At 32.8% G+C, this 23,488-nt stretch overlaps 1 long non-coding RNA gene across 1 annotated transcript; it reads left to right on the top strand.

Moving 5' to 3' along the window:
• The first annotated feature begins 8,168 nt into the window (after positions 1–8,168).
• LOC148766893 (uncharacterized) lies at positions 8,169–11,472 on the top strand. Its single transcript, XR_016034349.1, has 2 exons — positions 8,169–8,571; positions 11,276–11,472. It is a non-coding gene; the product is annotated as an uncharacterized LOC148766893 (long non-coding RNA).
• The last annotated feature ends 12,016 nt before the right edge of the window (positions 11,473–23,488 follow it).

A 23,488-nucleotide genomic window follows, 5' to 3' on the forward strand; every position in this document is an offset into this window, starting at 1 on the left:
ATAATATAATATAAATATATTTGTAGAGAGAGAGAGTATGTGCGAGTAGAGAGAGAAAATACAAGCAAAAAAGTGTGTATTTTATTGCTTTGCTGACATGCTATTTAAAGGTTTTTTTCCCAATTACATGAAGACACTTGTCAATACTAGGTAAAGTAAAGGACACCTATCTATACACTTGTTAGCACAATTTGTTTCTCGTATCTTGTGTCTTACACCTGAAAAACGAATAGTGCTGAAAGTCCACTATAATACAATACTCCCCTTTTGACGAAGCACATTTAATACATATATATTTTCAAATGAGTAAAATGTATGCCTCATTAAAACCTTCAGTTAGAAAACACATTGGGACAAAACGGATCAGAAGGAAAAATAGTGCATTACTAAAATCTGAAGTCGTGTGCATAAGCTGCCTCAGTAAAAACCTCAAGCTAGAAAAATCTAATGGGATAAAAACCCGACATAAGGAAAAAAGAGTACAACGCACTATCCCTCCCCCTCAAAACGAGGTGTAAAATTCCCCAAAATAGTTGTCAATCTTGATTCACCTGTCGTATACCAATTTTTCAATCATAGATGTCGGTAATGACTTGGTAAACAAATCGGCAAGGTTGTGATATGAACGAATTTGTTGAAAATCTATTTCTTCATTTTTCTTAAGTTCGTGCGTATGGAAAAAGTTTGGTGAGATATGCTTGGTCTTACCACCTTTTATATGTCCACCCCTTGTTTCTGCTATACAAGCAGCATTATCTTCATAGATAATAGTGGGCGTTTATGTAACCGGATGTAATTGACATGTATTTCTTATATGTGATATAAGTGATTTTAGCCAAACACATTATCTGCCAGCCTCGTAAAGTAACTACCAATCTTTGTTTGGTGGAACACCAAGATATAGTTGTACCGTTATAACAAAATAAATATTTTGTTTGAGAGCGAGCTTTATGCGGATCAGATCTATATCCGGCATCAGCATAACCAATTAATCCCGAGTTTGGGGATTTATTTGAATATAATAATCCCAAATTTGTAGTACCACAAAGGTAACGGAAAATATGCTTTATGTCATTCCAGTATCTCCGGGTTGATTGAGAACTATATCTAGCAAGCACATTTACTGCAAAAGAGATATCTGGTCTGGTACATTGTGCTAGATACAATAATGCGCTGATTGCATTAAGATATGGTACTTCTGAACCCATAATTTCTTCATCGGGTTCTTTAGGTCTAAAGGGATCCTTTTTTGGATCTAGACTGCGTACGACCATAGGTGTACTTAAGGAATGAACAGTCCATATTAAATCTTTTGAGTAATCTCTCAATGTATAATGATTGATGAATATGTATGCCGTCGTTTCTATGCTCGAGCTCAAGACCAAGACATAGTTTAGTTTTTCGAAGATCTTTAACCTCAAATTCTTTGTTTAGTATTTAGCAGCATTCTCTAGCTCTTCAGGGGTGCCAATTATGTTTATATCATCCACATAAACCACAATAATAGCAAATCCGGATTCTGATCTTTTGATAAACACGTATGAGCAAATTGGATCAGTTTTATAACCTTCCTAGTAAGGTACTCACTCAATCTATGATACCAAATTCGACCGAATTGCTTTAAATCATTCAAGGATATCTGTAATTTGATTGAGTATAATTCATGAGGAGTAGTTGATTTACTCATTTTAAATTCATCGGGAATTTTCATATAAATATCAAAATCTAATGAACCGTATAGATATGTCGTTACTACGTCCATTAAACGAATGTCTAATTTCTCTTGGACAACCGTACTAATAAGGAAACGAAAAGTGATTGTATCCATTACTAGTGAATAGGTTTCATCATAATCAATTCCAGGCGGTTGAGAAAATCCTTCAGCTACAAGGCGAGCTTTATATTTTATAATCTCATTGTTCTCAGTTCTCTTACGGACAAGCACCCATTTGTATCCGACATGCTTTATATTATCCGCAGGCTGAATACTTGGCCCGAACACATTTCGTTTCTCTAAGGAAGACAAGTCACATTTTATAGCTTCTTGCCAGTTAGGCCAATCTTTTCTCTGGCGACATTCTATTATTGAACGTGGTCCACTATCATAATCATCATGTATGATTTCTTGAGCAACCGAAAATGCAAAAATATTATCAATGCTTATATCATTTATATTCCATATTTCGTTGTAATAGCATATGGAATTCTTGGTGTTCCCGGGATTTACAATTTCCTTTTCTGAGGTATAAGGCTCTACTGATTCATCTAGAGCATGCTCACTAGGACCCACTTGATTAGGGGTTTCATCTAATTTTCCTTTTCATTTTCGAGGAATAGAGTCCTTTGAACCAATAAGTCTAACCCGTTTTTGTCTTGGGGGACCATCATCCATTTTTTTTTTCATTTTGCATTGAGAATATTAATCCTAGCTGGATCATTCACAACTGGAATATGGGACATTGTAACCCTACTAGCTCATTAAATGCATCAGGGAGTCTATTGGCAGTATTTTGTAGATGGATGATCCTATTGAACTCATTTTCGTGTTCAGAGGTACGAGAGTCGAGATGAGGTAAATGTTCTTCATACCATATAAGATCTTCGATTGATTTTGATTTATCATTATTCGGGACGTCTTTGTCTATACCAATCGTTGGAAATATTGTCTCATCAAAATGACAATCCGCAAATCTAGTGATGAATAAATCACCCTTCATTGGTTCCAGGAACCAGATAATTGACGGTGAATCAAACCCAACGTGAATGCCAAGTCGGCGCTGGCGATCCATTTTTGTTCTCTGAGGAGGAGGAATTGGCACGTGTACAGTGCATCCAAATGTAGGTAGGTGCCAAATATTTGGTTCAAAGCCCAATATCAATTGCATTAGGGAATGCATGTGATAAGTCGAGGAGCGTAATTTTATTAGGGTTGATGCATGTAATACCACATGGCCCCATGCTACACTAGTGAGCTTAGATCTCATGAATAAGGTACGAGCAATAATTTGGATGCGTTTAATCATAGATTATGTCAATCCGTTCTGAGTGTGAATGTATGGTACTGGGTGCTCGATAATTCTCCGGCATTATCCATCATTCTACTTTTGATAGGATAATCGGGTTGTACTAGCAGACGTGCAAAAGCTATGTTACGTGTGGATAACAAACACACATGGGACCATTTGCAAGATGTGTCCACTAAAACCATAAAATATCTGAAAGGTCCACTTGGAGGGTGTATTGGTCCACAAATATCACAATGAATTATTTGTAAAAGTGATGGTGATTCATAACCAACTTTTTCTGGAGAAGGTCCCCGAAGTCGTTGCTCCAAATTTTTCGTGAATAGTAGTCTTTTTTTTCATATCATATGATGTGACACATACAGATTCCTTGGAATATTCAAAAGGAGTTTCTAAGTGATACCAATTATGCCTCATATCTTTAAAACTCAATAAATTTCTTTGTGATATAATGGATAATAATGCATTTTCCATGTGTAGCGTGGTACCTGTTAGGATAGTAGACTAAAAGTCTCGCTTTTAGCTACATAATTTTATTATTGAATTAATAAAATAGTATATTATCATTTTATGAGAATATGCACTAGGGTATTCAATGCATTTAATGATTGTTTGTCAATTAATTAAAAGCATAAATCTAATATTCTAATAGTATTCGAGATGGTGTGCTACGGCGCACAGTAAGATCACTTCGAAAGTTCGTTTAGAATATAAAGATAAACGTTCACAATTTAAATGGAAATGGACTAACCATTGGTAAAAGATTGTAGCACAATATTTAAGTGATTGGTCCTGATCAGAGTAAACAGAGAATAACTTTTTGTAGTTATTGTTTTGACTTATTGTGCTAGCACACCCGACATGTGTTGAACCGGACAAAGTGAAATAATTGTTTCATCGATGTACATAAATGAAACTGTATTATTTCTTGTTGACAGTAAATTACATACTCTCTTAATCCCTAGATAATTAACGTACATATTTAATTGATGATCTCTACTTTGATGTCACAATGTGAGAGATTCCTATATTGAGTCAAATGGCCCCCTCTGCGTTGGGTACAGACATTAAGAATTAATAGGTGAAAATTAATTATCAAAAGGAATCCACATCTCTGAAATATGAGATTGATAATAACCCTTGAGTAGCTTATAAGATTTGTTTATGCCAAGTCCTGGCTAGGTGGATTTCGTATCCGTCATATTCAAATAAGTTAAGCGGGTAAGACTCATGAAAAGAAACCATTTAATTTACTTAGCAGTGAATAAATTATTTGGTGGTTATAAGATATCTTAATGTGGGGAGAATCTAAGTAATGACCAACCGGAGCTCGAATGTAATATTTGTGAATATAAACGGGAGTTCAATAATTATTTGGTAGTGGAAAATAAATAATTATTTAATGACTAATTAAATGCTTTCTTTTAAGAGTTTGGATTTAATTAATTATTAGTTGCCCGATTTATATTTTCTCCTTTAGTCCCTATTGTAGCCCAATGGATTTTCTAATTAATCGAGAAAATAAAGTTCAACCAATATTATATAGGGTAAATAGCATTAAACCACCTAAACTTTTTAAGTTTTTGCGGATCACCACCTGAACAATTTTTTTTTGCACGAGTTTACCCGTACTTAATAAATTGTGCCACTTTGCCCATTTTTGCCCGTTTTCAGGTAAAAATGACCGGTTCTCAACCCATGTGTGTTGCACATGACAAATCCAAGGGTATTGACGTCTTTTCCATTTTAAAAATGGAATAAATATTTTTTTTGGAAATGGAATAAAAGTAAAATAGAATAATTAAAAAAAAAAAAAATCTTCATCTTGTTCCTTCATCTTGTTCGCAGCAGCGGAGCCCTGAATTTTGAGAACCCACGGTCCGAAAACTTCGAACAAACCACCTACATAAGTACTTTTCCGCCTTTGCAATTGCAAGGAAGACCGCTGCTGCCGCACCAATCTCACCACCCACCGCCCACCGGTGCACACCTCCGCCGCGGCATGGGGTGGCCTCAATTGTGAGAAGATCATCTAATCCACCATTCGTTGGAAGAAGATCTAGTTGATTCGGAGGAAGAAATCGAGAGAAAATAGTGTTCATATAACCCAATTTCCGTAAATACGGATTTTTGAATCTGCTTCCTGGTGATTGCTTCGACATTTCGGATTTCTGAGATGGGTTTTGTCCGGAAAAGAGATTATGCATCCCGATTATAAGGGACACCACCAGGGCCGAGACTGTTTTGTCTTGGGTGGCGGACATTGTAGCCCGAAACATACAACATCAAATTACAATCAGCAACAGAGATTATTATGAACTGCGTGAGTAACCACATTTGCATACATATAGACATTTGAAATATAACAAATATAACACCCAGTGATAACAAATCGGTTAACAATTAGCATTTCAAAACAAATCTAGATTCAAGCTTCAACATTCAAGTTCTAAATAGCGAAACCCAGTCTACATCACACAAACCCCGACCTAAATCGAACATGAACACACCAAATTCGGCCATAATTGTGCCTAAATCGCGAAAAAAACAACGCTACCCAGTCGAAATCGCGAGCAGTTCACATCAAATCGAGCTTGAATCACCTCAAAATTGCGATAGTCCCGTATGTATTGAACAAAATCGTGATTTGGTAAGTAATGTTCGAATAGTTGTGGGATTTTTCTTGAAGAAATTGAAAAACATGAAAGAGGGCCAACAAAAAATCTGAATCGAGAGAAAATAGTTTATTTATTCTATTTAACATTTATTCCATTTTTAAAATGGAAAATACGTCAATACCCTTGGATTTGTCATGTGCAACGCACATGAGTTGAGAACCGGTCATTTTGACCTGAAAACCGGCAAAAATGGGCAAAGTGGCACAATTTATTAAGTACGGGTGAACTCGTGCAAAAAAAAATTGTTCAGGTGGTGATCCGCAAAAACTTAAAAAGTTTAGGTGGTTTAATGCTATTTACCCTATTATATATTGGAATTAATATAGCCCGAAATTAAGTCCCAATTGGATTGTAATTTTGGACTATATAGAGTTATAGACGGAGTGAGATTTGTTTCCATGCAATCCTCTCTATGTGTGACTCTAATTCCTCGTGCTATATATAATAGAGATTGGGTTGATGAGAGAAGAACCCTACACGCCTATTCATGTTGAATTTTGTTTCTTCTTCTTTTCTCTCTAATTTTCTCGATTATAGATTTAGATTTCTTAAAGTATAAGTCCACCCTTGTAGAAGAATTATTAATCCGGGATATACAATAGAAGTCTATAGGTTTTAAGAGCAAACTATAATTCCTGAAATTTCTGAGCAGTCCTGCGAAGAAATTCACCATAAATCAACCGTTCATTCGATAGGCTTGAAATTTATACAGTAGCTTCCTAACTCATACAAATATAATCCGTGCGAAGGGTTACTTAATCAGATCATCCATCTCGGAGATATAGGTGAAGGAAGAGGGCTATAAATTTCTGGACAGCTGTTTTTCGAGGATTGAAGGCATGGTGTGGATCCTCGTTCATGCGCCGAAGATAGAAACGAATCTGCTTGTAAAAACTGTAAGTTGCTAAATTAGATTTATTCCGCTTTAAAACAAATCTAATCAAAACATGTTAATAAAATTAAAACCGGCTAATGTAGAACCTCTTGCGCATTTTCATTAAATCCCGGGCTTCACATCCCAACAATTGGTATCAGAGCTTCTTTGATTAATTCGTTTGAGGTTCACCATGTTGTCCAAATAGAATGAAACGGAAAATTCATATATTGCATATAGCGTTTTGTTTTGCAGAATAGAAAATCCGCTATTATGGTTATGAATGTTTTATTTATGTTTTAGGTGAATGGATCCCACTGTCGTGGTTACTTGTCGGTTTTAATTACCATCGTGAGATATTGATGGAAGATCGTGTGCCTATGATATTTTTATTTTTTTTAATTTTTCTAAAGGAGTTTTAGATAGAAATTACATAGATAGAATAGAGCCGTTTTTGTTCTCGGAATTGTTTGCGCGACTGTACCGTTTCTATTTTTACGGCCTAGACCACCGTCGGATCGAGCTGAATTTTGTTCTGGAGGTTCGTAACTCCTTGGGCTTACTCTTATCAAAGGTCAGAACGGGAAAGTTCATCGCAACCAGTGCTGGGCTATCGATGGCTTCTGGGCAGACACGTTCACTGCCAATGGGAAGATCATCCCCTAGGCTTTCTGAGGAAGCTATGCAAAGAGAGAAAACTTCGGTCTCATCATCTCTTCGAACTCGTGCTTCTGGTCAGGACCGCTTTCCTTCATGTGACCTTGCAGGAAGTTCAACGCAGAAGACCTCGATTGGTACCGAGTCACGACCGAGTGAGGATGTTACTGTTCCTGAGTCATCTCGCCTAGATAGAACTATCTGATCTTACTCTCAGGAAGTTGATTCCCCGATGGCGTAAAATGTGACTGTTCGGATCGTGAATCGGAGTTATCCAGATAGATATAAATTTCAGAACAAGGCTGGAAATTCCAGGACAACACCAGAATTATCAACCGCGCGGGGTCTCGACATCGGGCAGCGGGCAGCGGCTCCGGGCAGCCTAGAATTCGAGAATTCTGGAGTTTACGGGGACTTTTGGACTTCCTAATTTTAAGGAGTCTAAATCTGGGAGTGTCAACTTAACCATAATAGCGGAAAATTAAATTGCTTTATTTAATATTTTATGGTTCATGTAGGTTTATATTTGTTATAAGCATGATTGCATGCATTATTCATGTTTATTATATTTGGGCTTAATTTGTTAATGTGATATCCATGACATATAATTGGACAACATGGAATTTGGACATGCATGAATTTGCATTTAATTTATTATATTCATGTTCATCTATGTGAATTATATTTGGTTATAAATGTTTTTATGTGATACCATGGTCTATAATTAGATAACATAGATGATTGTGTTGAACATGATAAATTTATCATTGTAACACCCAGTAATTTATGTTTATGAGATTTCTTTGAGAGTTTATTGTACTTAATAATAAGATTTGGGGCTGGTGTATTATTATGAGATAATATTGGGGCATAAGCATAAATAATGCTATAATTGAAAACTTGGCAATCAAGTTTAAGAAGTGGGCTGGATTAATCGGATAACTGAGAAAGGAGGGAGTGAGTCAGACTTTCTCTTCGTCATCTTCATCCGATTAATAGCGTCTTCCAACTTCACTTCTGCCTATAAATTCCTCTTCTCATCAATAGAATCATCATCCACAATCACATAGAATTCGAAGAGAAATCAAGAGATTTATCGAAGAAATAATTTGAGAGAGAAATCAAGAAGATTGGAGATAAGCTAGGTTTCAACAAACCGAGGGAAAGATGTTGACTTGACGATTTTCCTGGCGGGTTTCAGCGATCAGGATATATCATTCGAAAGCCCTCGATGTAAGCTTCAATTTGGTGGTGGTTTCCGGCTGTTGTCTCAGGTGGTGGTCGCCGGAGTTCAACGAGAAGTCCAACCTGCTGCTGAAGTTTCAAGAGTCGATTTGAGGTACTTAGGCTTCGTATTTCGGATTTATTTCTCCTGGAAAGTTATAGAACAGACTAAATACTACAGGAATATCGATTTTTTCCCCAAAGTTATACCTCTGTACAAAGTTGATTTTCATCCGACAGTTGTGACAATGATTTCTGAAATTTCTGCAATTAAAAACCTTATGCCGCTCCTGTTTTCGGGGCAGATTTTGGGGGTTTTGGGATTTGAATTTTAAAGCAGTTCCTTCTTATAAATCGTAGATAGTATGGGGAAGTTTAAGGATACTCTGAATCTTGCTTGGTTTGATCCATTTTTAAGGTTTGTTTGATGGGGGGAAACAGGGTAGTTCCATCTGCAAAATTCTGGCAGTTCATATGACTTATCTTTCGAGACTATTTCCTATGCGTTCGAGTCATAATTTGAGGTCAGTGTCTTCAGTTCAGTTGTAGATGAAGACGTTATGTTCAATTTGGTACGTGATTTGTCAAAATTGGATAATATTTCGAATTATTATGATTTTTCAAAAAAATACTGCCAAAATGATTTTTTGTCAAATCCTGGTAGTTTCTGTTATCATTTTCTTGGGCTGTTTTAGCAATGTTTCACTCATAATTTGAAAGTGTTGTCTTCAGTGAACTTGTAGATCTTGTTGTTAGCTTTAATTTGATATATCATTTGGTCTGTTTCGAGATACATGCAATTTGTTATGGTTTTTCAAATAAGCTGTACCAGAAATAATCTTTCCAAAATCCTTGCAGTTCTGTAATGTTGGTTTGAGGCTGTTTCTGCTATTTTTGGTTCAGAATTTGGTACTAGACCCTTCTGTGAACTCGTAGGATTTTCTGTTAGCTTTCATTTGCGTATCATGTGATCAATTTCGATAAACGTGGAACCTGTTATGGGTTTTCAAATGAACTGTGGCAGCATGTTAGTTTTATTATTAGGTTGAGAAACTCTTCTAATAAAATGAGTTAATTCTATGGGTTTGCGGCCCGGTTCGGTAAATGAAATAATTATGTGTTGTGCTTAGATGTCGGGTTATGGGATTAATTAAATTAGAATTAGTAAGTTTTTCGGCCTTAAGGACATAAAGAAAACTAGGAAATATCGTATGTATATGAATTCATTTAATAAGTATTTGGAATCTTATTAAGTGATAAATATTTTTATAGGTATTGAGTGTAGTAAAGCTCTCGCTCAAGACTTGAGAGTTGCTTGAGCGTAAAGATAATTTATAGCACTTGCATTGGACTCCATGTGAGGATCTCTATTTCTTCACTATTATTTCTTGGAAAAAACAAAATGCACACTGAGAATAAGATATCTGTTATTGCTTCTTGATCACTTAAATGTGATATATCTTACTTGTTGCCTATCATATTATATTTTGATTCTTGAATTGTTGAAAATAATTATTTATTCGGAATTCTCTTAATGGTTCGTATCTTCTTCCTCGAACGATTCAAATAAGTTCTCATCTTGATTCGAGACTTATTTCAATAATTTATTATCCAGATTTTTTGACTACTCAATCGAGCTCTTTTATCGATTCTTGAATAATTTGGAGTTTCAGTCCGATTCTCAATCAATTGTCAATCGTTTCACATATTGACTTGTATACTAGTTGGAACCACTTCTATTATGACTCATTAAATCATTTGATTTGTTTCTACAGTGGTTCAATAAACGTAAATCGTTATTTTCCCGACTCTTGGACCATTTAGGATTATTCTGTTTATCCATTAAATCATTCGTTTCGTACCTACTGTGAATTGATGGATCGTTCATATCTTGACTTCTCATTGATCCTTTGGAACCACTTGTCTTTCGAGCTATTCAACTACGGATTCAATTTTAACCGTAGACTATTGTTGATTGAGATCCATCTTCATCAATTGTTATACGATCATGAATTGTGGTCACTCTCTTATTGAAACCATTGATCGTACCTTTCTTGACTTGTGAATTCGTGACTACATATTATTGTCACTTGTTATTGAAATCCCAAGACTTATTGAACTATGATATTGACTCTTTCCAAAGTGGAATTCATTATTGGGATTCAAAATGTAAATTGAGATAGTCGGTAGCATATCCGTATCTCTATATCATTGATTCCTTTGGGGACGCCCTAAGGATAATTGACCAGTTGGAAAAAGACTGCTGGGCGGTATTGGGCCGACGGTGGATGGTCTCTTCGACAGTACCCATATTGGATCTAGACCATTGGCATAGTTGGAGGTTAACTGTGCTGATGGATGGATCGGCATGCGCCCGGGCATGCCTATTGATCGATTAGCAGGGTAGCTCCCTGATCGGTGTTATAAGGTAGTTACGGCTAAGGGAGTCACAAGGCAGGTACAGGTACATGAACAAATTGTTACCATGGGAATCTCCATGGTCTCATATTTGATATCCTAAATTGTTATCGTGGGAATCTCCACGAAATACATAATTGATATCCGGGAATTACCCGTTGAGTATTGTTCTTTACCTGTACATATTGATTGTATTGTTTATTCTGACCATAGTGATGTGCCTTATACGTTGGCCTCTTATTCCTTATCGAACGATCATTCTCTAGATGGTCCAATTACAACTCCAATTCCAAGTTGAACACTTATATTGTGATTATTATTTGATTCGACTGTTTTTCCCTTGTACTCCTCACTAAGTCCACTTGGACTTACTCCTCCTTTATTTTCCATCTTATTCTCAGTGGCAGGTGCTATAAGTGGACGTTTGTGTTGACTGCAATTAGGAGTAAAGTTACTTGGAAGTTTTATAGAGTTTAATAGAGTGATGTTGTATTTAAGAATGGTTGTAATTCAAGAACTATGTATACGAGTTTAGTTGCGAGCTTTAATTGCCACTTGTATTTAATTTTAATGTTAAGTAGTTAAGTTGAAGTTGCTATATTAATTAGTAGTCATAGTATTCATAAAAAAAAAAAAAGTATATAGTGTATTACGGTGGTGGGCGTCATAATCATGATTGTTTTTCTATGTTTGTTATATATATGATGATTAATTTGTGTATTAATAGGATCCCATGATATAAATGACTAGACAACACATAAATTGAAAACACTCAATAGGTGCCTATAGTATTTATATGATTAATTATATTGGACACGTCATAGATTTTAGATGATATAATTGATTATGAGAAAGGAGATTTATCGAATTTCGCTCCCACTCCGGGCATAATTAATTATAGACATTATCTAGAAAAATCTCCTAACGGATAGTTTGGAATTGATTATAGTGATACATTATTTTCTCCATGTGGTGGAAAATAGATATCATAGAATAATCAATTTAAAATGAATTGAAAGTCCAAAGACATATAATTAGAGAATCTAGAAATTGAGCATGATAATTATTTTCATAGATTCCCTCATGAAAAATATTTTTTAAAATATTAAGTGTATCGGGGAGTTTATTACGTATAAATCCTAAGGTCTCCATCATAGGCTTTAAGATAAATTAATTAATTGTGAGAAAGGAGATTTATCGAATTTCGCTCCCACTCCGGGCACTTTTAATTATAGACTTATCTAGAAAAGTCTCGTAACAGATAATTATTAAAGAAATTGTAGTGATATGTTTGTCTCACTTCGAGTCGACGGATATCATAGAACAATTGATTTAAAGATGACTTGATGGTTAAACGCTTAACAATAAAATATAATTATATCTATACTTCACTCCGAAGTCCCTGTTATATTTTATTGGACCAATATAACCGACTATTTAATTTTACTTTCCAAGACCGCCGAATTGGAATGATAATAAAATTAAAGATGTTTTACATGTCTATCTATTGAAAACTTGTAGTCTGTCTACACTCCGTAGCCTACCGGTTCTTCATAGTGATGGATTGTCGGTTGATTTCAAAATTTGGCTCGAGGAAGCCATTTTAAGTGACAATCTAGAGTTCTTAAGGATGTCCTTCTTGATAGTTTAAATATGTTTGCTTGATTCTCTAGCAATTAATGATATATTCCTTAGATCCACTTTGTAGACTCACTTTGCTAGGATTAATCGACCTATAATAATATATTGAGTATTGCCTTTCGATGGAGGAATTTAAAACATGTATTTTAATTGAGGAAATTCGTGAGTTAATAAATGAAGTGAATTTTTGGAAGAAAATTTAGTTCTTCATTTATTTTCTTAGGACGATTAATTGGTTCGGTGTTATATATTGAATTTTGGTTCAATATATAGAAACACTACGATGAGCCCATGGCAAATACAAAATAATATAATAGTGAATTTCTTAGTAACGTGAGAAATTTAGAACTATGTTTTTATTTGTAAGCCATATTAAAAGCCTCTTAAATACATGCATATTTTTTTTGGATTATGGGTTAGTCTTCATATTCGAAAGACTATACGTCTTTTGACAGTTCATGAATTCTTAGAAACCAAGATCAGTGGGAAACCGAGATCAACTTAATCCAAAAGAAATCTATTGAAATTATTATGGGAAATTCAAATATAGTTTACGCTCCTCTGAAGATCGGAGAAGGCACTTCTAGAATTCATATTCAGTCAATCCTTAATCGTCAGCTACTAATTAGGCTTCTTGTCACTCACGTGACATATATAATAGTAGTGACATTTAATTATGTTCAAATCGAAAGTAGGATTTTATATTTGGAGATTATTATTTTGTGTCTTCCAAATAAAAGGAATTTATTTTTCTTTTATAGGGTGGATCAAAATAAATAGGTTGTTTATTTAATAATGACTTAGTCATTGTGGAAAATAAATAATTTTTTTATTTAGACACATTGATTAATAATAAATATATTGAAATCTTTTATTTCCTACACTACTATTATATTCAATGAATAACTCTATTAATTAACCTCAATAAAGTATATATATATTCGTATCACATCCATGGCATGATTATTTGATATTTACAAGAGTTTGGATTTTACTTTAAATAAAATTTTGAGACTGATTTACAATGGGCTTTTACGGTTCATGAAAAGTGAAGGCACTGCCAGTCTAAGAATTTTATTTGAAAAGTAAAAGGACCATGAGCCCGGTTGATGGACCTAGTGTAAATAAGATCAAATAATTTTTGGATTTATTTTATTCTATAGTTTGTGGATCTACAAATACCCTAGTCAAAGTAGTTTTGAGTAGTTGATCTCATTTTTTAATGATATCTTGAGACATAGATATATTCATATTATGCGACATAAATTTGAGGTCTTAAAGAAATTGAAGACCGTGACAGATAAGCATTTGAATAAATATATCAAGTCATTTGATATGGCGAAACTTTATGGGTATAAGTTATTGAACATTTTGGTTAAACTAAGGATTTGTCCTAGATATGTTTGTACCAAATTGAACAACAACAGAATATAATTTAGCGACGAAAATAATTAATACTTATTGAAGACGGTTTAATCTATAGTGATTTATTGAGTATTATTTATTTTTCTAATATATACATTTGAGACAGTGATTTATTTACGAACTTAAGATCTTCTAAGTTAGTATCCAATGACTCTTGCCGAATTAAAGATTGTGTAAACGTACAATCGTTGTAGTATTCGGAACTGGAGTCAGTTAGCATTTATGCTTCGGGAGAACACGGTTGGTAGAAGATAAGTTAGAAATAAATGTCTCCCGTATGGAATAGTAAGAGAAAAATAATAGTGGTCCGTGTTGATTCCTTGAGTTAAGAAAACATTGATTTGTATCAATGTTGGATTCTTAAAGGAAGATCATGTTTTAGACTACATAGCCTAATGACGAAGTTTTAAGGAAGTTTGACAAGTATTTAAATCAATAGTCTTAAAGGAAGATCATGTCTTCTAGTATACCCTAAATACGTTAAGAGTTCCGCTTGTGTTCTAGTATAGAAATTCCAATGCCATTTTCCAGTGGGAGGAATTTAAGTTACTAGTGTTACATTTAGGGTGATTTATCCTAGTGGGAGAATTCATAATGAAATCATAAGATTGTATGTTTATAGAATGTTAGTAATAACAAGATTCTTGATGAACATATAATTCCTTCCTAGAACTATGAATGAACGCCCATTTCTATAGATGCAAGAAATTGGCTTACTGCTATAAGAATCCAAAGTGGATCGAGAAAAGTGAAAACCTATTAAAAGGTTAGGCTTAAACTAAGAAGGTTATGTCGGAAAGAAATGGATCGACTACGAGGAAACTTTCTAGCTAGTAGCCACACTTCTGTCTATTGAAATTCCTAAAATCTATCACTCCCTTGTCTTAAAGTTGGTTGATGGATGTCAAGATTTCGTATCTCTTAACGAGTGCATTTCACGATGCAAATAAAATGGATTTTAGCTTAGTGCCATATGCATTGGAATGCAAACTTAATAAATTCATTTATGAATTTAAGCAAAGTGCGCATATCATGTGATATTTAGATTGATCATAGAATCAATGTTTTGATTTTATTAGGAATCTAGATGTATCACATTTTATAACGGAAGCGTGGTGAAAGCCTTAAAAGACGTATTAGATAATAATTTCCTTTTAGAAAATGATTTTGAAATTATTTAGATAAGGCCGTAAGGGTATTGTTTTTCGAGTCAAATCAATATAGATAACTTGAGTGAAACTAGTTATGTCGTATGGATCATTTTATAGGATCTATGAAATAGGACATTAAGTTGTCACATACAAGTTCTATTGATTTAAATACTTGTCAAATTTAGCATTTACAAATTTCCAGGCATGGAGTCTCTCTATCGAGAAATTAGTGTCTATGAACACGTAATGCGAAAGATATGTTGAAGGTAGTTCTTGTTGTAAAGAAGCCTTGCATATGCTATAGTAAATAATTAAATTCAAATCTTGCTTTGTATCTTGCATAGTTAGCAAATGTGAATTTATTTAAAGTATATTCTTAAGTATTCAAGGATACAAGATTATATACTAGTTTACTAGGCGGATAGTCTTGGTACGACTCAATAATTAATGGTCGAGCATAGTAATATTCCTTTAGCATCGTATCACATTGGGAGATTTATTTTCCTAAGAAAGTGAAAACGTATAGTGGGAGGTTTGTGCTACATATACAGTGTATGCTTTTACATCGGATGATAGCCCCATGGATAGGTTCTATGGATGGGTTAGAGATGTTGAGTTGCGAGTCTTTGAGTCTAAGTGGGAGATTGTTAGGATAGTAGACTAAAAGTCTCGCTTTTAGCTACATAATTTTATTATTGAATTAATAAAATAGTATATTATCATTTTAGGAGAATATGCACAAGGGTATTCAATGCATTTAATTGATTGTTTGTCAATTAATTAAAAGCATAAATCTAATATTCTAATAGTATTCGAGATGGTGTGCTACGGCGCACAGAAAGATCATTTCGAAAGTACGTTTAGAATATAAAGATAAATGTTCACAATTCAGATGGAAATGGACCAACCATTGGTAAAAGATTGTAGCACAATATTTAAGTGATTGGTCTTGATCAGAGTAAACAGAGAATAACTTTTTGTAGTTATTGTTTTGACTTATTGTGCTAGCACACCCGGCATGTGTTGAACCGGACAAAGTGAAATAATTGTTTCATCGATGTACATAAATGAAACTGTATTATTTCTTGTTGACGGTAAATTACATACTCTCTTAATCCCTAGATAATTAACGTACATATTTAATTGATGATCTCTACTTTGATGTCACAATGGGAGAGATTCCTACATTGAGTCAAATGACCCCAGGTGCGTTGGGTAGAGACATTAAGAATTAATAGGTGGAAATTAATTATCGAAAGGAATCCACATCTCTGAAATATGAGATTGATAATAACCCTTGAGTAGCTTATAAGATTTGTTTATGCCAAGTGCTAGCCAGGTGGATTTCGTATCCGGCATACTCAAATAAGTTAAGCGGGTAAGACTCATTAAAAGAAACCATATAATTTACTTAGTGAATAAATTATTCAGTGGTTATAAGATATCTTAATGTGGGGAGAATCTAAGTAATGATCAACCGGAGCTCGAATGTAATATTTGAGAATATAAACGGGAGTTCAATAATTATTTGGTAGTGGAAAATAAATAATTATTTAATGATTAATTAAATGAATTCTTTTAAGATTTTGGATTTAATTAATTATTAGCTGCCCGATTTATATTTTCTCCTTTAGTTCCTATTGTAGCCCAATGGATTTTCTAATCAATCGAGAAAATAAAGTTCAACCAAGATTATATATTGGAATTAATATAGCCCGAAATTAAGTCCCAATTGGATTGTGATTTTCGACTATATAGAGTTATAGAAGGAGTGAGATTTGTTTCTATGTAATCCTCTCAATGTGTGACTCTAATTCCTTGTGCTATATATAATAGAGATTGGGTTGATGAGAGAAGAACCCTACACGCCTATTCATGTTCGGTATACGAATTTTTCTTCTTCTTCTTTTATCTAAGTTTCTCGATTATAGATTTATATTTCTTCAAGTACATGTCCACCCTTGTAGAAGAATTATTTTTGCGGGATATACAATAGAAGACTATAGGTTTTTAGAGCAAACTATAATTCCTGAAATTTCTGAGCACTCCTGCGAAGAAATTCACCATAAATCAACCGTTCATCCGATAGGCTTGAAATTTATACAGTAGCTTTCTAACTCATAGAAATATAATCCGTCGGAAGGGTTGCTTTATCAGATTATCCATCTCGGAGATATCGGTGAAGGAAGAGGGCTGTAAATTTCTGGACAACAGTTTTTCGAGGATTGAAGGCTTGGTGTGGATCCTCGTTCGTGCGCCGTAGATAGAAATGAATCTGCTCGCAAAAACTGTAAGTTGCTAGATTAGATTTATTCCGCTTTAAAACGAATCTAATCAAAACATGTTAATAAAATTAAAACCGAGAACCTCTTGCGAATTTTTATTGAATCATGGGCTTCACATCCCAACAGTACCATTAGGTAATACAATTGGGTTTAACTTGTGCTTTGCACATTGTCACACTCAAGAAATATATTTTATTAGACATAATTGTGTGCGTTGTTGCACTATCAAGTAGACAATAATCCATTTTGTCGATACTTCCCATGTATATCCTGATTAAATAATATAAAATTAATGCTTATATGATAACATTATATGCGAATGATGATAATAAGTACAATATATTATTTAGAACACCAAAATACAAGTTCGACCTTGGGAATGTATTATCCAAGGGAAATACACGTATGCACATAGTTTATTATAATACAAAACATCAAAACCTCGGGAATTATACTGTCCAAGGTAGGATTATATACCGTATAAAAAACAAATTCAAAATAACTGTTAAACTAATAGTATTTGATTATCGATCAATTGATATCCATAAGAAAATTTTGAAAGTCAAGAGACTTTGCATCCCGAATAGGAGCTTGATCAGACATGATTTCAGTTGTGTTGGCCTCAAGAAGAACATTTGGTTTTTATGTTTCTATGACATGCGTCTGAATGCTCTTTCCTTTATTCTTCTTTGAACCTTGATATAGATCTACAAAGTGTTGTTCAGTCCTACAGACTTTGGCCAGTGTCCATTCATCCCACATCTGTTGCAAATACTCTCAGCATACTTCTCTTTGTCACAATTTCCATGATCAGATTGTCTTCGTTTGGCCATATAATCATTTTTGTGGAAATATTCACGTCCACCTAGGGTATGTCCATGATTATCTAGACGTATGCCATTGTGCCCATTGTTATTACGTTTGTTTATTAGCATGTGCTTTTAGCACTGCTTGGGACCCACACGGTCGCAACTCGTGATTTTTAATAATAAATCATTAGTCTTTTCTGTATTAAGAAGGACAAAGATTAACTCTGAATATGTTCTAAACTGGCGTTGTCTATACTGCTATTGGAGTACAAGATTTGAGGCATGCATAGTAGAAAAAAATTTCTCTAACTTATCAAATTATTGCAGTTTTATATTACATAGAGCTAGACGATACTCAATCTTAAATAATGCTAAATTATAATCAGCTATGGATTTAAAGTCTTGTAGTCTTAAATGTTGCCACTCATATTGAGCTTGTGGTATAATTACTGTTTTCATGTGATCAAATCTCTCTTTGAGTTTTTGCCATATTTCTAATGGTCTTTCTAACTGTATATGCTCATCTTTCAAATCCTCATAACGATGATGGCTTATAAAAATCATAGCATTGGCCTCATATTTTCTGTTTGTCTTCTTGATATCTACACACTCCAAGGTTTTTACAAGATCTAATCCTTGAAGGTGTAATTTGATATCCAACCACCATGATAAATAATTATTCCCACAAACATCGAGGATTTTGAAATTCTTGTTTCTCAATTCCGGCCATTATATTGTGTAGTATAAACAAAAATATAAAGAGAAAATAATTTTATTAGAAACTTTTGTATATTTGAGCTGAACCTCGTGCTGATAACGTGTTGTGAAATAAATATCAGATATTGTATTAAATAATTTATTAAAAACACTAATTGTGTGAATATTATTAATGAGTCAATATTAACAAGCTTTTAGTAATGAAAATGGAACTATATATATATATATATATATATATATATATATATATATATATATATATATATATATATATATATATATATATATATATATATATATATATTTCACCCGGTTAGAATATATGTATATATGTAAATATAGTAGATTATACAATATAATATAAATATATTTGTAAAGAGAGAGAATGCGTGTAAGAAGAGAGAGAGAGAGTAGAGAGAAAATACTAGTAAAAAGTGGTGTTTTTTATTGTTGTGCAGACATTGTTATTTATAGGCATTTTTCCCAATTACATAGAGACACTTGTCAATACAAGGTAAAGTAAAGGACACTTATCTCTACACTTGTCAGTTAAAGCTTTTTCTCCTATACTGTGTCTTACACCTAGACAAGTAATAGTACTGGAAGTCCATTATAACATAATAGTTCCAGGTATTTTTATTTTATTTTTTCTAATATATTATATAATTTTATGAAAATTCCTGATTTCTTGAATAATGTCGTACATTACAATTGAATCAAAATAAGAAGTTTTTAAAATTATATATCTTTCGCTGCACTATGGAACACATTAAATAAATCAACAATTATTTTATTTTAAATTCTTAATACAAATAAAATAATTAAAAGAATATGAAGGACATATTAAATTTCATCTTACATTTTTTTAAATCATCGTATCAAACCATATTTTTTTGGTACCAGAAATCGTATAATAGGACATATTAAATTAAATGTAGTTATCCATTCGAACTAGATTGTCATAACGTAAGAGTTTTTAAATAATTTCATATTGAACTTATATTATTAATATTACTATTACTATTAGTATTACTATAAATATAGATACTAGAATTAGTATTAGTATTAGTATTACGCTTAAGATTATGATTAGCATACTAGGATTCTGATTAGGATCAAAGTCATTCAAGGTTAGGATTAAGTTCAGAATTAAGAACATGATCGTGATAAAACTTCGGATCAGGATCATGATCATGATTTAGATTAAAATTAGTATATATGATTAATATTAGGATTTGCATTACATTTTAGGATTAACATTAGCATTAACATTAGTCAATCAGTATTACGATTAGCATATTAGTGTTAACATTAGTATATTAAGATTAGTATTAACATTGGCATTAGCATATTGGTATTACCATTACTATAATAGTATTAGAATTAGCATTAGTATATTAGGTTTAACAATAAATTATCATTAGCATATTAGTATTAGTATTAGGATTAACATTAAGATTATGATCTAGATTAAGATCGTGATAATGATTAAAATCAGGATCAATATTAGGATCGTTACCATGATTATGATTAGGATTGCGATTAGGATTATGATTATGATTGTGATTAGTATTGTCATTAGCATTTTATGATTAGAATTAGTATTAGCATTATCATATTACTATTAGCACTAGCATATTAGTATAAGTATTAGTATATTAGGATTTGTATTAGCAATGGCATTAACATATATTAGTACTAGTATTAGCATTAGCATATTATAGTTATAATAAAAATTAGCATATAAGGATGAACATTAAATTACCATCAATCTATTAGCATTAGTATTAGTATTACGATTAGGATTAGGAATAATATTTAGATCATGATGAGGATCAAGATTAGTATTAGGATTAATATTAGTATTAATAATAGGATTAACATTAGGATTATAATTAGTATTAGTATCAGGGTTACGATTAGATTAGAATTATGATTAGGTTTACCATTGAGATTAGGATTAGGATTCTAACTAGGATCAACATTAGGATTAGGATCAAGATCATGATCATGATTAAGATTAAGTTTAGAATTATGATTTTAGTAGGATTATGATTAGGATTAACATTAACATTAACATAAAAGTTTAGTATATCAAGATTAGTATTAGCATTGGCATTAGCATATTAGTCTTACCATTAGCATATATTAGTGTTAAAATTAACATTATGATTATGATTATTATTATTAGTATTAGTATTAGAATTATGATAACGATTAAGATACAGATTGATATTATAATTAGTATTATGGTTGGAATTCGCATTAACGTTATGATGGAAGATTAAAATTAGTATTAACATTAGGATTATGATTAATATTAATATTCTCATTATGATTATAATTATGATTAATATTAGCATTAAGATAGTATTCAGATTAGCATTAGCATTAACAAATCAACATTTCCATTAGGATTATGGTTCATATATTAGGATTAGCATTATCATATAAGGATTAATATTAGTATTAGTATTAGCATTCAAATTAATTCAAATTAGCATTAGCATATAACGATTAGCATTAGCATTACTAAATGACGATTAATATTAGGATTAGTATTAATATTAGTATTAGCATTCGCATTAGAATTAAGATTATCAATAGCATTACCATACATTAGTATTAGCATTAGCAGCAACATCAGCATCAACAACACATTAGCATTAGTATTAGCATTATCATTTTAAAATTCGTTTTATGATTAAGATTATGATAAGGATTAGAATTAGTATTAATATTAGGATTCTGTTTCGTCTTAGGATTATGATTAGTTTCGTATTAGCATTATAATTAAAATTGGTATTAACATTAGTATTATAATTAAGAGTAGCATTAATAGTGGAACTTTTTGAATTTGTTCCGTAATGGATTGTTTCACATTATTGATGATATCATCAATTGAAATATCTGCTTCGTTTCCATATGGATCTTGTGATTCACCAGAATTGCAATATTCTTCATCATCATGTGAAGAGGTGGCCATGGAAATGTCAGAGTGATATTTAATTCCAAAATTTCTTACCAAGTCTTTTTTGACTTCTTCCATGTAAGAAGCAATTAATTCTTTGTCAGTCATCTGTCCTTTGTGAAAATTTAATTTCCTTGAGAGATGTTGAAACGGGCTGGGGGCTTCCCTTTGTTGCTTCAACTGGATTTGTTCTTTATATTATTGGATATAATCCTGGATCTTATCAAAAGTCTCTTGTCCTTCAATGACACCATGCTCATTTTTCCTGAGCAATCTTTTCCAAAATTTGGTGTAAGTTGCCCTTTTTATACAGAGTATATTTTGTGGGGTATGACCCAACTCTGGTTCCCATTTCTAGATCCATGGAATACCAAACTCAATAAAGAAGTGTAACAAGGGCATTCCCTCAATCCACTTATTAGTGTGTTCATCTTCAGCAAGAGTTGGTGAACTTTTCACCCATTCTGCATAAAGACCTTTATAAGGTTCTGGTAAAATTTTTACTGTCGGGCCAAAAGATAGCCACCATTGGTATAACCGATATGGAATATCCTTCTTATAAATATTAGGACAAATTTTGAAGAACCAAGTATGTTTTCTTACTGGGTCTCATATAAAAAAGCTTTATTAAATGCTTCGATATAATCCCAATAATTGTACTTAACCTGGATCTTTTGGTCAAGTCTGAAATATTCTTTTTCTCCTAGGGTACTTAACCCCCATTCTTCTGCAGATATTATCTGCTTAATGATTACTTTGCTGAAGCTATAAGCTTGTGTATTTTTCACTGGATAAAAGTGTGAAAATTCACAGGAGCTAGTAGCTTTTAGAATATTTTCATAATGAGTTCGCTGTGTGTATGAACCAGCAGTAAATGATGCCGTATTAAGATATCTATTCATAAGGTGCCATATTTCACCTTTCCATCGAAGATCTTTATCTTCTAGGAGTAATTTTACCTCCTTGCATGTATTGTGCTCATAGGGCAAATCATCAGATTCTACCTCATCCTCCAGGACAAAAAAGGCTGTTTTGACTGGTATTACTATGCTTTGCTTTGAATTCCATAAATTCTTTAAATAAAAGTTCATCTCCTCCTTTTAAAGTATTACTTGAAGAGGATGATGTAATATTGGCAATATTCTCGGCTAGGAGCCTTTGATTCCCATGTTGGGCAATTGTTCTTCCTCCTCTTCCCCTATAAGAGGAATTTCCTTGTCCGCGGTGGCTCATCCTGGAAATATAAAATGATCAAGCTATTAGCTGTTTATTAAGAAGTAATATCTGGACTATAGTCCATTTTCCAGTCAAGCCTTTCGAGAATATTATCTCGCTCCCTATAAATAGACATTCCATAAAAATGCATTCTGGTTACCCATCTTTGATAAAAGTCATTCATCATTGTAAATATTCACTAGTTAAAAGGTCAGGAAGATTATTTTCAGTTCTTTTTTTATAAATTTTATCAAAATCAAAAGGGGCTAATTGGGTTTGCCACCTTGCAAACATTTGTTTCGAAACATCATGTTTAAAGTCTTTTTTAAATATGTATTTTGCTGCTTGACAATCAGTCTTAATTATAAATTTCTGATTATATAAATCATCTTGAAATTTT

Source organism: Erythranthe guttata, chromosome 11 (genome assembly GCF_056151865.1).
Source record: "Erythranthe guttata isolate IM_541 chromosome 11, IM_541, whole genome shotgun sequence".
NCBI classification, from domain to species: domain Eukaryota; kingdom Viridiplantae; phylum Streptophyta; class Magnoliopsida; order Lamiales; family Phrymaceae; genus Erythranthe; species Erythranthe guttata.